This window comes from Kogia breviceps, chromosome 13, assembly GCF_026419965.1.
Source record: "Kogia breviceps isolate mKogBre1 chromosome 13, mKogBre1 haplotype 1, whole genome shotgun sequence".
Classification (NCBI taxonomy): Eukaryota; Metazoa; Chordata; class Mammalia; order Artiodactyla; family Physeteridae; genus Kogia; species Kogia breviceps.
Genome location: NC_081322.1, coordinates 79,138,934 through 79,144,933, shown reverse-complemented (window position 1 = coordinate 79,144,933; position 6,000 = coordinate 79,138,934). Strand labels below are relative to the sequence as shown.

Below are 6,000 nucleotides of genomic sequence, written 5' to 3'. Positions count from 1 at the left end.
TGACTGGCTATTCCTCTCAGCACTTTGAATATGTCATCACATGGTCTTCTGGCCTCCATGGTTTCTGATGAGAAGTCAGCTGTTAATCTTATCAAGAATCCCTTGCATGTGATGAGTTGTTTCTCTCTTGAAGCTTTCTAGAGTCTCCCTTTCTCTGTCTTTTGAAAATTTGGTCACATGTGTCTATCTGTGGATCTCTTTGAATTTACCCCATTTGGAATTTGTTCAGTTTCTTGTATGTATAGATCAATGCTTTTCATAAATTGGTGAGATTTTTAAACATTATTTACAAATATTCTTTCTGCCCCCTTCTCTGTCTCCTCTCCTTCTGGTACTCTCATTATGAGTATGTTGATATATTTGATGGCACCCCACAGGTTTTTGAGGTCTCTTCTCTTCATTTTTCTCCATTCTTTCCCTCAGACTGGATAATCCCATTTGATGTATCTTCAGTTCCACTGATTCTTTCTTCTTCCAGTTCTATCTGCTACTGATATTTGGTGATATCAATAAAATATTGTTGTCATACTGATATTGTTCTTATACATTCCTTAGACCTGATTTTCTTTAGTTTTTAGACATATTTATAACATTTATAATAATATATAGTTATATATATATATTTTTCCAATCTGCTAGCATATACATATATGCTAGCAGATTGAAAATCTTTTTCTAGGAGGCTGAAAATCTAGCTTATCTAGCTTCCTCAGAGACAATTTCTATTGACTACTTTTTTTTCCCTGTGTCTGGGACATATCCTGTTTCTTTCTGTGCCTGTATGTTTTTGTTGAAAACTGGACATTTTAAATAACATAGTATGCCAGCTATGAAAATAAGAACACTCTCCTCTCCAGCCATTCATTCACCAATCAGAGTTTGTTATTCTTGCTGTTTCTTGCTGGTACTGCTGTCTCTTTGTTTTGTGACTTTTATGGGTTAATTCTTTAAAATCTACAGTCTTTTCTGTGTGCAGTTACTGAAGTCTTTATTCAGTTAATTTAGTGGATTAAGAGATTCAGTCATTTTTCTTGAGTAGATTCTCCTTGAATTTTTTTGTAAGATTTTGGTTAATTTTCAGAGTCCAAAAAAGTTAACTTTTACAATTTTATTCCAGTGTTTCTACTGCTTTTATGAAGGGAAAGATTTTCATGTGAATGTCGGCTTATGAATTAAATTGTCTCATCAAATATTTTATTTTTGCTTTCTATTTGACACCAAGGTAGAGACAGGCTGTGTGTGTGTGTGTGTGTGTGTGTAGATTATCCTTATTTTTTATATTCACCTTAAAAATAGGGCTGTAACTCTTATGAGATTCACATTTATGCAGGTGTATTCTTTTATCTGCACTCCCATGAGGGGGCATTAGGCTTTATCAAGTGTTCTATTTGTTCCTTAGAGCCAGAAAAATGGAAATTCAATATTAAATAATTTGACTCCTCAGAAAAAGTTATCCTCAACTGAAATTTCTCCCTGAAATTTCCATCTATTTGGTTTTTGGCCTTTGTGTATCCTTCAAATTCTTCCCATTTATACGATCACCTAATTATTTAAAATGCACTTTATCCAGTTCCAGAGCTGATTTCTTTAGAGTTATTCAAACTTTCTCTTGCACCAAACTATCAAAAATAGGTCAGATGTTTGTTTTTAATGAAAAATTGTCCCTAAGACAACTCTTGTTTCAACTCTCAGTAGTAATAAAACTCTAAAATCAAAGCCCCTAAATTAATTTTGCAGTGAGATTTCTTTTTCATTCTGAATAGTATTCATGTCTAGGCTACCATTTCAGAAAAATCAAGAGTTTTACATTATATTTATTTATTTACTCTAATCCTGATAAGGAAAACAGTTAAGAAAGGAAGCGGTCCTTGACTTGATCTGTTAGAGAGTGATACAAAGACTAATGTAAAGCAATCTTGCTCAGAGATTAAAGTGTTTTATATATATATATATATATATATATATATATATGTTTAAATACTCTTCTAATATTGTATATATTATATTACATATATATATAGTATTCTTTCCTAAAGTAGATTTATCTTTGTCTTGTGAGCAAAAATATAGTATATATTTAGGTATTAGTCTAGTCCAGAGGTATAAAATTCATTACACATACTTTGCTACTTTTGCTTCTCACACACATTACAGCTATGAATAATCAACCATGGCAATTTACACTCTAAATTCAGACATAATCTTATAAGCCTTCTTGACATGGTACACTGGGACATCCCTGCCTTTTGGTCATAGCTGGTACCACATGTGAAACTTACCTATCATCTATGATTAATGACTACTATGTTAGTATTTAGATTTTAAAATCCTAAAGAGAAATAATCAACATGTAAAGGTGTATAAAAACAAAGGCATCTCAAATTATTAAAACCAGAACTATTTTATAAATGTATCTGTATCCCCATTGATTTATTATAAACATTTAAAGAATTATATGGTATAATCAAGTTGTTTTACTTTTAACCAAATATAACAAAATGTCTTGGCATTCAAGGTTAAATGTACAGTGATTTTGCATCCTGGAAAATCACAAGTTGGCATGGAATTGAATCTGAGATGAGAGGATCAGTATTATAGCAGGCACCTAAGATAGAATACCAAGATTTAATTTGAAAATGCTGTAAACTTCACAAAGAAGGTACAAAATATAGAGGTGTTAAGGTAAGTTTGGGTCAGGATTTAGGAAAATAGCCAAGGTAAGAGGAGATGAGAACTTCCTGAACTATCTCTCTAAGATAATTGAACTTACCTAAATGATATCTTTAATTAGGACATGCTTTTAAAAAAATCATAAAACATTTCATTAGCTTTTGCAATATAGAACATTATCTTAGCCAATACTTAGGATATACTTTATAATACACCTTATCTTTATTGGGTAAAAACTTTTTGACCATACAAAATATCATTTTTGTTTTAAAAGTTTTTATCCAAGTATTTCTGTTACATGAGAAACAAATGTTTCATATTTCATCATATTGGTGGATATGCTTAATAGGATGATTTTTTTGAGAGCTCAATTACTATTACTCTCATATGTAGTTAATCAAAAATTATTTTCAATTTTAGCTGGAGAAAGTATTTTTTATATGCAGCTTCAGTTTATCAAGGTACTATATGACACCACCATATAATGCATGATCCATTTTTTGACATTTTAAAATTAATTATCTTTTCTCTAGTTGGTTGCTGTTCCTAATTGTGATCCTTTATTTTAGAATCAAATAGACACCATTGAATTAAAGTATTAGATCTTAGAGGTCAAAGCCAAATAATGTTCAATAATAGATAAATCTCTGAGTACTTCCTATGACACAGCATTTTGACAGACTCTAATGAAGTAATTGTGAATAGAAGAGACATTGTCCCTGCACTCACAGAGTTTATAATCTAGTGAAGGAGACAGAAAATAAAACAGATAATTACAATAAAGAGTGATGTCAAAGAAAACCAAATCTGGACTCAGGTAAAGAGAGCCTTTATTCAAAAGAAATATTTCAATAACAGGAGGGGAACACTGTAATAAGGGTAGGGGAATTATTACAATAGGGAGGGACTTCTGACCATGAGAGCTGAAATCATCTCAGAGGACAGGAAGAAAAGGGCTTTTATTAGGAACAGTAAACAAGATGAGAAGGAACCAGGTGGGGGGGAAATGGAATGAGGTGCCATGATTGCAAAGTGGATGTTTTTCCCTAGGGGCAGTTATTCCTGTTGGTAGGGGCCCTTAAAGAAGAACTGTTCTGGGTTCCAATGCTCCAGGGTGGGCCAAAGTTCAGGGGCGTGGGGAATGGAGAGAAGTCTGATTAAAGTTAGGTCAAGTCAATCAAGTTAGTGGACACTTTATTTTGATTGATCAGGTGGACAAATGGTTGAGCTCATCATTTATGAGACAAAGAATGAGAGTCTGAAGGGACTGTGTCTGGCCTTGTCCTAGGTAAACAAGGCTATCCATGAGTTTTAATTAAGTCTTATGGGGAAAGATAGTTCTTTGCTCTAAGTTACCTTCCAGAACACAAAGTGTGGGAGAACTGTTTTAACCATGTTTTCCAGGAATACAGGGCTCAAGTAGTATTGTACAGATCACCCTACATTGTCCATGATGAAAGTTATAATGGAAGATTTGCAGTGTCCTATGGGAACACAAAAAAGGATCAGGGAGGAAGTGAATCCAAGCTCTGATTTTAAAAATTAGTAGGAGTTAAAAAAGCAGAGAGAATTAAAGGGCCAGAAAAGTATCATTTACAGGCAGAGTAGATGACTTTGTAATTTGTATCTTTGACATAGTCAACTATATATCCTCCAGGGATTCATAGACTTGCACAATTAGATTTTCATTTTTTTTTTTTGTTTGTCCTTCTTGCAGTTAGGAACCAGAGAACTTGGGAACCAGTTGATATTTATTTGGAAGGTCTAGTCAATGGCAGGACTCCAACCCTGGCACTGAGGGAAGACAGGGATTCCTGGAGCCCCAGGGCTGAAATTCAAAGCACAGCCCAGTTTTAGGTAGAACGAGGAGGATAAACGTAAACAACCCAGGCACTTGCAGTGAGGGGAGAAAGTAATGAGGTTTGGGTTCTGTGGCAGGTTCGCTTCTGAATCTAGGTAAGAAGAGTACTGGGGGGAAGAGCAAGCAGATTCCAGGCCTGGAGATAAAGGATTTATTCCAAGACCGTTGTCCTATTGTTAGGATTACATCTCCTGAACGATTTCCTGCTTTATTCAGATTTAACCCAGAATCTGAGGCAGCATTTTGCCATCAGTAACAATGATTAAGCACTGTGCTGAATGGTTTATATATATTAACTCATTTAATCCTCCCAACAAACTTTTGGATCATTATCTTCACATATTTAGAGGTTAAGAGAGTGGGGACAGAGAAATTTCATGATTTGCCCAGCATCACTGGGTAATTAATAATGGGGCTGGGTTTATAAACTCAGGCAATCGTGCTCCTGAGGCTGAGCTCTTAAGCATCACTCTAAATTGCCATTTGGCATCCAGGCACCATCGTGACCAAAGTCAGAGAGGCAAAAGGACTTACGTTGGGGTGTAGGGATGTAATCTGGTCTGAAGATCAAGTGCACAGTGCACGTTGGGCTCCTTCCAGACATCTGTGCCTCAGGGATATCTATTAGAGCAGAAGAGAGAAGACATCAGTCCCTCGTTCTGAATGCAAATGATTCCAGATTGATGAATGTATCATCAAGTCTTCAACACTCATTTTTCAGCTCTTTTCTGGCACTTAGAAGATGATAGAAAACCATGAAGATCCTTAAAGGGAGGATAGAAGGCACTGGGAGGAAAGGAATGCAACAGAAAAGGAAACCTTTTTTTTTTTTTTTTTTTTTTCTTTTTCCAGTGTAGTTTATGTTGGGCTCAATGTAAGACCTGAATTTTAATGTCAGTTTGCCATGTGCTACAGCTGCTACTGATAACAGGGGCAGGATGGATGGTCCTATCTCTGATTCTCACAGTGGCTCCTGAGTAGTAAATCTGTGCTGATATATCTTATCTTCATTCAGTTTTAGCAAATCATCATCATTTAAAAAATCTGGAATAGTACTTTGTGTCTGAAGATAAAATGTCTTGGGATACTTTTTCTCCTTGGATTTTTATGGAAGTTTTTAAACACTTGGTCCCTCAGGAATTACAATGAAATGCATCACTGTCAGTCAGATGACTGAGCTACCAACCCATCAATCATTTTTCTCTTTTGGTAAGACTCTCTATTCCAGAATGCCTACACATAATCCACAGAGGTCTAGTGCATTTAAGTTTTTCATAGCAACTTTGATTTGGGGGAATAAGAAGAGGGATTCTGTCCCAAACGTTAAGATCTCCTTCATCTAATAACCATTGTAGCCCTCTTTCCAACCAAGGTTGCTTTAATATTTTTTTCTACTGTACCTACTTTTTATTTAGACCACAACAAAATTGGATAGTTAGTGGTAAAATCAATACAAAAATGTGCTTTTG

General features: G+C 34.9%; 1 long non-coding RNA gene across 1 annotated transcript in view; it reads right to left on the bottom strand.

Annotated features, from left to right (window-relative positions):
- Window positions 1-5,064: 5,064 nt before the first annotated feature.
- LOC136792388 (uncharacterized) overlaps window positions 5,065-6,000 on the bottom strand; it is a 516,901-nt gene continuing 515,965 nt past the window's right edge. The window contains exon 6 of the long non-coding RNA XR_010836097.1: window positions 5,065-5,152. This is a non-coding gene — a long non-coding RNA (uncharacterized lncRNA). The remainder of the gene's footprint in view (window positions 5,153-6,000) is intronic.